The sequence below is a fragment of the Callithrix jacchus genome, chromosome 7 (genome assembly GCF_049354715.1).
Source record: "Callithrix jacchus isolate 240 chromosome 7, calJac240_pri, whole genome shotgun sequence".
NCBI classification, from domain to species: Eukaryota; Metazoa; Chordata; class Mammalia; order Primates; family Cebidae; genus Callithrix; species Callithrix jacchus.
The window spans coordinates 30,582,583-30,594,094 of NC_133508.1; positions in this window are offsets into that span (position 1 = coordinate 30,582,583).

Consider the following 11,512-nt stretch of genomic DNA (forward strand, 5'->3'; position numbering starts at 1 on the left):
TTCAATCTCCCAAGGTCTGGGGCCACAGTCATACATGCACCACCATGCCTGAAATTTTTTTTAGTTATTTTTATTTTTTTGGTTGATACAGGATCCTGCTGTGTTGCCCAGGCTGGTCTCAAACTTTTGGACTCAACTGATTCTCCCACCTCAACCTCCCAAAGTGCTGGGATTATAGGTATGAGCCATCATGCCCAGCCCATTATATTATTATCATTTGTAGAGACAGAGTCTTGCTATGTTGCCCTCATTGGTCTCAAACTTGTGAGCTCAAGCCATCTTCCCTCCTCAGCCTCTCGAAGCAATGGAATTACAGGCTGAGCCACTGTGCCTCACAGATTCCAGAGGCTTTTTGATGGCCCCTCCATAGAGCTGCCAATAATTCCAAACAGCTGAGGGCAGGAAGGAGCCAATCTTGAGACTAAGGCAGGCATTGAGACTGGCCAGGACAGTGGATTAAATAGTGAACCATCTCTCTGCCATGCTAAGGAATTTGGATTTTTATCCTTTAAGCAATAAGGAGCCATTGAAGTGTCTGAAATGAGAAAATTGATATTTTGTTGACAAAAATCACTCAAGCTGAAGGGTGGAAAATGGACTAAAGGGTACTAAAGCTGGAATTAGGCAACAAACACAAAGACAGCTAATTTCATTTCACTGAACTTTCTGGATCTGTGATTTAGCGTAGAAGTCCCTCCGCCATTATTACTTCATGTATTTCTTCTGCTCCATTCTCTTTCTCTTCTCTTTCTGGTATTCCAATTACGTGTATGTTACAGCTTTTGTAATTGCCCCACAGTTCTTGGACACTGTGTTGTTTGTTGTTTCTTTATTATTGTTGTTGCAATATTTCAGTTTGAGAAGTTTCTTCCAACATTCTTAAGCTCACTGATTCTTTCCTCAGCCATATTGATTCTGCTGATGAACCCATCACAGTTTTCATTTGTTGGTTTTTTTTTTTAATTTCTAGCATTTGCTTTTTAGTTTTCTCTTTCTGTTTTCCATCCCTCTGCTTACATTAGCCATGTATTCTTGCATGTTGTCTGCTTTTTCCATTAGAGACCTTAACACATGAATCATAGTTTCTTTGGGTGTCTTGCCTGATAATTTTTTACATCTGTGTTACAGCCGAGTCTAGTTTAGATCACTGCTTTGTCTCTTGTGACTTTTTTCTGGATTTTGGTGGAAGTGGTATGTTTTTGTTGAAAGCTGGACAACTTGTATTAGGTAATGGGAGCTGAGGTAAATAGACCTCTTATGTAAGGATTTATGACAATCTGGTTAGAAGTTGGTCTTTTTGTTCAGTGTTTTCTGTAACTAAATGTGCCAGAGGCTTTTAATTCCTCTAATGTCCTTGTTTGTGTGTTGGCCTCAGGCTTCCCTACATGCTCCTCCTCAAAGAGTGTCTCTGTCTCAAAGCTCTTTCAGCTGCAATTGACTATTGTTATATGCAGCCCTGTTGGTGTGGTGGTAATATGTAAGGGAGTAGGGAGAGTTCTATCATCTTCCAGTTAAATCTCAGGCTTTTAGTGAGTCTGTGACCCTTGCCTGTGATACCCAAGTGTTTCTTCTTGTATATACCTCTACCCACCTTAGGTAAGGCAAGGAAGCCAAAACAGTGTGGGCTGAGGGAGATGTCCTTTCCCCTCGGCTTTGGAACAAGGCTCTAGTGAAGCCTTTTCTTTGAAGGGTGGGCCTTTGTTCTGGAGGATGCTCTAGGTATATTTCAAAAGAATTACTCTTCCATCCAAGAGGCCGTCTGGATCTTCACTATGAGAACTTGGTAGCATTCCTTGAGGTAAAGCCCAAAAAAATGTGAGGGCCCCCTCAAGACTGCAGCCCCCAGGATTTTGTTGTTCTCACACTAGTCCACACTAAGCCTCCAGTATTCATTAAGATGATCACTTAAGTGTTTCCACCGGTTTATGAGTCCAGTGGTTTCTGTTCTAGGTAAGTAGATCTTGGCTCTGACTCTAGATGTATCTGTCTCTCAGGATTTCAGGATGATGGTCTGCCCTGATTAGGTTCTTCCAAAAAGTCATTGATTTTCTGTTTGCTCAGCTCAGCTCTTTCTTGTTGTAAGGAGCAGTGACTCCCAAGCTTTGGTTTGCAGATAATCCCTCTGGCTAGGGAGTCCATGTGTCCATTTGCTCAGGACAGTCCTGGTTTATGCTTTTACCTGCTGTCATTATCTCCCACATCCCCTTCCACTTACAAAAGTGTCTTTGTTCAGATGACAAATCACAAGGTTCCCCTGATTCTGGCCACAGTGAGGAAAAGATGTTAGGGTGGCCATGAGGGAAGCTGGGTGAATGTGGTGAAGCAGACAAGCCATGATGGGGTGGTGCCCGTGGAGCTGGAGGGAACCGATGACCGCAGGACGCTTACAGAAGTCAAGCCAGTGACACTGCACCTGGCTGACCTGGGGGCCATGGAAAGATGAGCAACAATTCCATCACTCTGTCATCTAGTAGTGTAAACTCCACCTCTGTAAACACAAATCTGTCATTTGGCTCCCATTGTCACATCCATCTCCCTTGTTCAAGCCTCTTCACTGCTCACCTGAAGTCAAGGTCCCCCTCCATCCCCACAGGCTTTTGTCATTATCCCCTGTTGAACAGTGGGCACAGCCTCCAGTCCTGCAACCCACACCAAGGGCAGACCCTGAGGTTGGCAAACTCCGCCCTTCAGATCTACCTTCTGCATTCCCACCAGAATGTCCCACGGCTCCTCCAACACCTTCCATCCCTTGGGCTGCCCCAGGCCATCTCCCTGGGGTCCCCTCGTGCCATCTCCTCACGCTTTGGAAAGGTTAAGTTGTTCCTCCTCCATGGAACCCTCCAGTTGTCACGTCCTGCTCTGAGTGCCCAAGGCCCTCAAATCCCACCTCTGCTATGGCCCTTCCTGTATTCCACTTTAGAGAACAGTCATCTGTGTATTTACTGCCACCCCTCAAAGAGTTGGTAAGCTTTTGAGGGAAAGAATGATCTTTTCTTCTCTCTTAATCTCCTACAGGGAGCTTGGCCCACCACAGGGTTCAGCCCTTTGTGGAGATGGATGTATCTGGCAGAGAACAAGGTTGCGTGCTGCTTTTGCTGGTTCAGCCCTGGCAGGTTTACCCCTTGAGTTCTTTGTCGCCCAGCCAAGCAGGAAATTCCTCAGGGGTTCCTCACCCAGAATCAGGAATTATGATCACATCATGATGGCCCAGGCCTGCCCCCAAGCTGACCCCTGGCATTCAGGACTGGTGGTGGGAACCCAGGTACAGGAGTCAGATTCTAATTTTTTTTTTTTTTTGAGATGAAGTTTCACTCTTGTTGCCCAGGCTGGAGTGCAGTGGCATGATCTCAGCTCACTGAAACCTCTGCCTTCCAGGTTCAAGTGATTCTTTTGTCTCAGCCTCCCAAGTATCTGGGATTACAGGTGCCCACCACCACTCCCAGCTAATTTTTTGTATCTTTTAGTAGGGACGGGGTTTCTCCATGTTGGTTAGGCTGGTCTCGAACTCCCAACCTCAGGTGATCCACCCACCTTGGCCTCTCAAAGAGCTGGGATTACAGGTGTGAGCCACAGTGCCCCACCTCAGACTCTGATTTTGAATTCTCACCACTTATGAGCTACGAGCTTTGGGCAACGCACCTCACCTCTCTGTGTTTCAGGTTTCTTTCCTGCAGAGAAAGGCAATAATAAGACCAGCCCAGGAATGCTGGGAACATTAGCTGAGATAACGCATGTAGGGTGCTTTAGCAGAGTCTCGTGTGGAGAAAACACTCTCTACATTAGCTATTAACAAGTAAGTGACTGACAAAGATAGACGTCATAGAGGAAACCATGACGGAAGCTGCTGACGGACTTTGTTCATTAATTTCATCACCTGGAGAGAAACTAATGTCAACACTTGGGTATATTATATCATCTTCATGCATATACTTTTCACATAATTTTGTTCATTTACATAAAAATCTCTGTAGCTTACTTTTCTCACTTAACATTATAAGCATTTTCTCTAGTGATTAAGAGACACTTATAAACACGCTTCTGATAACTGTAAGTGTTTTGTGGTCTATCATGCAAACACCACCCTAGGCAGTTTTTAAAATTCTTTATGTGTTTTGTTGCTGTTGTTTGAGACAGGATCTTGCTCTGTCACCCAGGATCAAGTGCCACGGTACAATCTTGGCTTACTGCAGCCTCCATCTCCTGGGCTCAAGTGATCCTCTCACCTCAGCCTCTCGAGCAGCTGGAACCATGGGTGTACACCGCCACACTTGGCTATTTTGCACTCCAATTGCAGAAGGTGGGGTGAACAGGCACTGTTAGTAGGGGTGCAGAAGGCTTTGACTCCTCTGAAAAGCAATTGGACAGCATCCACCATGAGAACTGGAAATGCTTATGTCATTTGCCCCAGTAATTCCACTTCTGGAAAATCTAAATTATGGAAGTTCACAAAATACAGAAAAAGCTCTACTCTCAAATCCCACCATTACTTATAATAAACAGAAAACTGGAATTGACCAGCTAAGGAAATATTTAAGAAAACTTTGGCATGATATACAATAAAACACACAGTTATTACAGTTTTTATTTTTCTGTCTTTGTATTCTTCCTATAGTTTCTAAACTTTTTTAATTAGAAAAATTATGCAGTTTTTAAAAAGACATTTGGGGCTGGGCACGGTAGCTCATGCCTGTAATTCCAACACTTTGGGAGGCTGAAGCGGGCTGACCACTTGAGGCCAGATATTTGATACCAGCCTGGCCAATATGGTGAAATCCTGTCTCTACTAAAAATGCAAAAGTTAGCCAGGTGTCATGGTGCACACCTGTAGTCTCAGTTACTTGAGAGGCTGAGGCATGAGAATTGCTTAAACCTAGGAGGCGGAGGTTGCAGTGAACCAAGATCACGCCACTGCACTCCAGCCTAGGCAACAGAGGGAGACTCTGCTTTAAAAAAGAAGAAGAAAAAAAGAAAACCAAAAGACATTTGGGGCAAGGCATGGTGGCTTATGCCTGTAATCTCAGCCCTTTGGGAGGCCCAGGTGGGAGAATTATTGAGGCCAGGAGTTCAAGACCAGCTTGGGCAACATAGTGTTCACCTCTCTGTGTTAACAAGTAAGTGACTGACAAAAATTAGTTGGGAGTAGTGTTGCATGCCTGTGGTCCCAGCTACTCAGGAGGCCAAGGTGAGGAACGCTTAAGCCCCAGAGTTCAGAGCAGCAGTGAGTTATAATCACACCACGGCACTCCAGCCTGGGTGACAGAGTGAGACTCAGTCTCAAAGAAAAAGTAAGAATCACAATAAAATAAAAGACATTTGATAATCAGTAGGTTCCTCTTGCACAGTGTATGAATGTTAAATATTTGGTCACTGCTGGGATGTGTGAACGTGATTGCATCATTGACTGACTTCTCTGAACCTCAGTGGCCTCACCTGTGAAGTGGGGCCACTAACTTTCACCTGTCTGCAGGCACATGGCCAAATCAGGTGCCATTTGAAAGATTTTTCCAGTCCCGATGCCTTCAAGTGTCTGCTTCGAGGCCACTTTTTCTCACCGTGTGGAAGGAGCATGATGAACGTGATTAGGATGGGCTTGTTGGAGGAACAAGGAGGCCAGAGACTGCTTTTCCACTTCACGGCACTGAGCAGTTGACAGCAGAGGACTGATTCAGCCACGGCAGCTGCCCAAGCCCCACTAGGACCGTGGAGCCAACTCTCTCAGCAGGAGTTTCAGAAGCAAAGGGGGCAGGGCTCCATCCTTTCTTCCTCGCAGGCTGTCACCCTGCCAGCTGTCCTTCACCACAGGGCCGTGTGATGCTGGCCCTCAAAGCCTCCTAGGCAGAGGGCACATCTGCAGTCCCCTTCCTCTGAAATATTTGAAGTGCAAAGGGTGCCAAGAGTACAATGAGTTACTTAAAACTTAGCCAAGTGTAGGGGTGCACACCTGCAGTCCCAGCGACTCAGGAGGCTGACGTGGGAGGATCACTTGAGCCCAGGAGGTTGAGGCTGCAGAGAGCTAAGATTGCACCACTGTACTCTATCCTGGATGACAGAGTGAGATCCTGCCAATAAATAAGTAAATAAATAAATAAGGCCGGTGCGGTGGCTCACACCTGTAATCCCAGCACTTTGGAAGACCAAGGCGGGCGGATCATGAGGTCAGAGTTCAAGATCAGCCTGGCCAACATAGTGAAACCCCATCTCTATTAAAAATACAAAAATTAGCCAGGCATGGTGGCACATGCTTGTAGTCTCAGCTACTCGGGAGGCTGAGGCAGGAGAATTGCTTGAACCCAGGAGGCGGAGGTCGCAGTGAGCCAAGATCGCGACACTGCACTCCAGCCTAAGCAACAGAGCAAGACTCTGTTTCAAAAAATAACAATAATAATAATAATACATAAATACATTTAAAAGACTGCCCAGCCTCAGCCTGGGACCAGCCAGGAGTGCACTGGAAGGGCTGCAGGAGCCACCTGCCTGGCCCAGCGACATTCCATGAGACAGGCTGAGCAGGGATGTGTGGAGCCAGTGGCCTCAGCCAGCTCCACCCACCACCTTCTACTGACTATGCAGCTCTGGGAAAAGCATCTGATCACATTAAACTCGAGTTTCCTCCTTGATAAAATGAGAATCACGGTGGCAGCTACTGTGCAGGGCTGCTATGTGGATTAAATGAGATGATATGTTGAAGGGCACTTTACCCTGGCATCTGGCACATGGCAAGAGCGCAGTCCATTGCTAACTGTGTTTGTTATAAAGCCTTTCTTAGAGCCCAGCACTCCTGTGGGCAGTGAGGGGGATACAAAAGGTTAAACCACATCCCCACCTTCACTGAGCTAGGCTATCCCCAGGAAACAGTTAAACAGCTTAGCAGTGGGAGATTCGATGCAAAAGCGACCGGAGGCAGCACAGCTATTTATAAAAGCCACATGCTGGGAGCAACCCAAGTACCCAGCACTCCTGTAATGACTAAGCAAACCCCAAGACGCGCAAGGCAGACCACTGCAGAGCCCGCTGGAAACGGGCATGGCACCTATGTCCATACATGGACATGTGCCTCCAAAATACAGGTTTCTAGAAGGAGATACAGAGCAACATGTGCACATGATTTCACAAGATGTGGATATGTATGTAAAGCCTCCCACAGAGGTCAAACAGGAACCTGGAGGGATGGAGGGACTTTAAAGTTGGATGCTCATCGGTGATTGTTTTTTTTCTCCCTGAGAGGTTGCTTAAGCATCTCATGTCTAAAAAAGATAATGGTGCAGCTAGGAAGTGTTAGGGTTCAGAGAAGGGAGGGAGATGTGGGGGCTCAGGGTGCTGAGGAAGGCTTTGCAGAATGTTGAGCCACTTGTGGATTTTTTTTTTTTTTTTTTGAGAAGGAGTCTCACTCTGTCATCCAGGCTGGAGAGCAGTGGCACAATCTTGGCTCACTGCAACCTCCACCTCCTGGGTTCAAGCAATTCTCCTGCCTCAGCTGCCTGAGTAGCTAAGACTACAGGCGTATGCCACCGTGCCCCACTAATTTTTGTATTTTTAGTAGACAGGGTTTCACCATATTGGCCAGGCTGGGGCTGGTCTTGAACTCCTGACCTCAAGTGATCCACCCACCTTGGCCTCCCAAAGTGCTGGGATTTCAGGCGTGAGCCACTGCGCCCGGCCCTTTTGTGGATTTGAATAAAAGGAGCAGAGTTGTCCCATGGGACAGTTTGTGTTCCTCCCCTTCACCAGTCTCTTCTCCTGAAGAAATGAGTTAGATGCTTTACAGGCAGCATGAGAAGCAGACACAGGAGAGAACTGGGCAGCCCACCCTTCTCCTTGGGGGCCAAGGGGAGTTGAGGTTACGTGTTTGTATATTGGACAGTAGGGCTTATCTACACCAGCTGGTGGACTTCCTACTAGGTTCTCACCTGGAGGCCTCCCCAGCTGTCCTGATTGGCCATGTCTTTGGGAGAACAGAGACCTATACAGTGCTCTCCTGGCTGGAAATTTTGTATTACTGAAGACCCATAAGTCTCCACACAGGGTCCCATAGATACCAGGAGAACTAGCAAATCAGAGGAAATCCCCTGCGTCTTGTCTGATCTGTGAAGGCTGCAGACTGCACCTCAGATCGCCCGCACAGGGAATGAAACCTCCTGGGGATTTCAAGGCTCTCGTCTCCCTGACTTAGTTTATGGGATAAGTCAACCACTGCTGTGTGGGTCTGGCTGACCTCCAGGGATCATCAGCTCTCGGGTGTGGTTTCTGCCCCCATCACATGAATATGGAGGCACCAAGAAAGGACACAAACATTGGCTCCCAACAGACAGACGTGGGTTTGAATCCTGACTCTGCCTCTTAACCACTCTGTGACCTTGAGCGGGTTTTCAAACCTCCAAGGGCTCCAGTGACTCACCTACAACCTGGGAGGTCTCATGCCGCCCCCCAAGGCTTGAGGATTATAAGTGTGTGTGCCGGTGTTTGGCTCTGAGCAGAAGCTCAATGAACCGTGAGCAGCGCCCTTATTCCTGGAATGGAAGCATTCCTACTCCTGCTAGACAGCTGTTGACCAGAGATGTGACTGTGCAGCGTGAATGTGGCCCCTGCCTACCCCCACACTCTCCCTAGGCAAGTCCTGACCAGCCAATGGCTGTGGACAGAGTCCGGGGAAGGTAGTCCCTGCACAGGGACAGGATCAGCTGCTGCAGGCCAGGGCGCTGGCCAGAAGGTGCTGCTCCCTTGGGGACAAGAGAGAGCTGCCGCTGAGTATGGTGGCAAATTACTGCTAGGATTCCCATGGGTGCACCCTACCCAGGAAGAATCTCCAGCGCGGACCCGCCACCTGTGCCATAATGAGAAATAGAGGCCAGGCACAGTGGCTCAGGCCTGTAATCCCAGCACTCTGGGAGGCCAAGGTGGACAAATCACTTCAGCCCAGGAATTCAAGACAATTCAGCGCAACATGGTGAGCCCACGTCTCTATGAAAAATCAGCAAAATTACCTGGGTGTGGTGGCGCACACCTGTGGTCCCAGCTAATTGGGAGGCTGAGGTGGGAGAATTACTTGAGCCTGGGAGGCTGAGGTTATAATTAGCTGAGATTGCGCCATGGCACTCCGGCCTGGGCAACAGAGCAAGACTTTGTCTCAAAAAAAAAAAACCCAATAATATATTAGGTCTTTCTCAGTTCCTGACACGGAACTCCTAAAAACCTTGGAATTTCCTGAGGGATGGGAATGAGAGGAAGCGACTTTTGTTCTAACGAGGCAACTCCCCCAGATGGCTTCAGGATGGGGTCTGGTCGCAGAAAGACCAAACATTGTTTAGAAACCTGGAACTTTCGCCCCGCCCCTGCCCAAGCTCTGGGGAGAGGAGAGGAGCTGCAGGTTGAGTTAATAATCCATTGTGGCTGTGTAACAAAACCCCCATAACACTCCTAAATGATGGGGTTCAGAGAGTCTGGGTTGGTGAACACATTCTTGTCCCAGGAGGCTCCCGCACCCCAGTTCCGCAGGAACAGAAGCTGCTTTGTTCAGGACCGTTAAGGACCTCGTGCTATGTACCCTCCACCCACCATGCTGGGAGCTCCCAATTTATAACCAGTAGTTCAGCAATACTAGAAGCCCAGGACTTGCAACCCCATCAGATCCAAGTGAGGCCTAAGACCTGTGCAATCTGTGCTCACCCCCGATGGTTAGTGTCAGAATTGAATTAAATTTTTTTAAACTTTTAAGTTCAGGGGTACCTGTGCAGGTGTGCAGCTTTGCTACATAGATAAATGTGTGTCATGGGGGTTGGTTGTACAGATTAGTTCATCATCCAGGCAGTAAGCGTAGTATCCATTAGTTATTTTTCCTGCTTCTGTCCCTCCTCTACCCTCTAATAGCCTCCACTCTGTTATTCCCTCCCATACCTCTGTGTGTTCTCATTATTAGCTTCGAATGTAAGCGAGAACATGTGGTATTCGGTGCTAGTTTGCCGCATGCACGAAGATGTTCATTGCAGCACTATTTACAATAACAAAGACATAGAATCAACCCAAACGCCCATCAGTGATAGACAGGATAAAAAAAAAATGTGGTGCATTTGCACTATGGAATACTATGCAGCCATAAAAAAGAACAAGATTATGTCTTTGCGGGCTCCTGTATGGTACTGGAGGCCATCATCTTTAGCAAACTAACACAGGAACTAAATTAACTTTTTGAACACTCAATTGGTGTTTAGAGAATCAGATAATTGGTGCTGGAAAATACCCCACCACCTAAACTTCAAAGCGACCAGGAAGTCACTCTTGGAAAGTGTGGGAAATAGATGTGATATTTCCTCTGATCTATTCTTTTCCTTCCTCAGCACAATCTCATTAATGAATTAATGTGATCAGGGAGCATCTGAGAGCCTTCCTTTGGAGCTAGACAGCCCTTCATTTTGTATGAGGAAAGGCCAGGCTATCTTTCCCGACAAGCCAGACCTTTAGGTCATGTCAGAGAGTCTTAATGAGTCAGAATGCTTCCAAATATTAAAAAAACTTAAATCTCTAATTCATCAGTATTGCTGGCTCATTGACAGACCCTGGATTGTCAACAGGTGATGCCATTATTTCAGGTTTCCAAAGGACATATGACAGTCAGCTTTCAGGGTTCCACCTCTGGGGATACAAGCAACAGTGGCTTGAAAATGTCCTGGGAAAAAACGGATATTTGTGTCATACTGAACATGCACAGACTTCTTTTTTCTTGTCATTAATCCCTAAACCATATACATAGCAATGATCTACACAGCATTTACATTGTATGAGGTATCGTAGGTAATCTAGAGACAATTTAAAGTTTACAGAGGATGTGAACAGGTTGTGTGCAAATAGGACACCATTTTATCAGAGACGTGAGCATTTAAGTAATTTGGTGTCTGTGGAGGTCCTGGAACCAGCCCCCGTGGAGGCGGAGGGATAATTATACTTTTAATCTTACTTTGGACACAATCTTTAAAGAGGAGTTTTAGTTCTCGTTCTCCTCCTGCCTATAAGACTCGAGCCTGCCTTGCTGCTTGTCACACTGAAGAGCCACCCCACCATCTAGCAGAACCATCCAGAAAAGGAAAACAGGACAGAAAATCGAGGTTCACAGAGACCTGCAAGTGCACCATGGCCGTATGTTCTCTCATCTCCTCCCTGTTCCTGCCCCTCCCTCCACCAAGGTAAGTCCCTGTTTCACTTCTCCTTAAATGGTCTCAAAGACACTTGAAGCCCAGATTGCCCAAAGGTGGACTCATGATTTCTTCCCAGCCCTCCCGGCCAGCGCCATGTGATTGATCTCTTCTGAGGTCCCTGTCGAGTGCATGGCATCAACCTCCATCCTAGAAGTCACCCAAGCAAGAAAACTGAAAATCATCCTCATCATTTCCTTTATTCTCACCACCCAAACCAAGGCATCTCCAAGCACCAACCATTTCACCTCCTCAAGATCTCTTCAGTCTGCCCATGGTTCATTGCCTCCACCGCCACCCCCGTAGTCCAGACTGTGCTCATCTCTTGC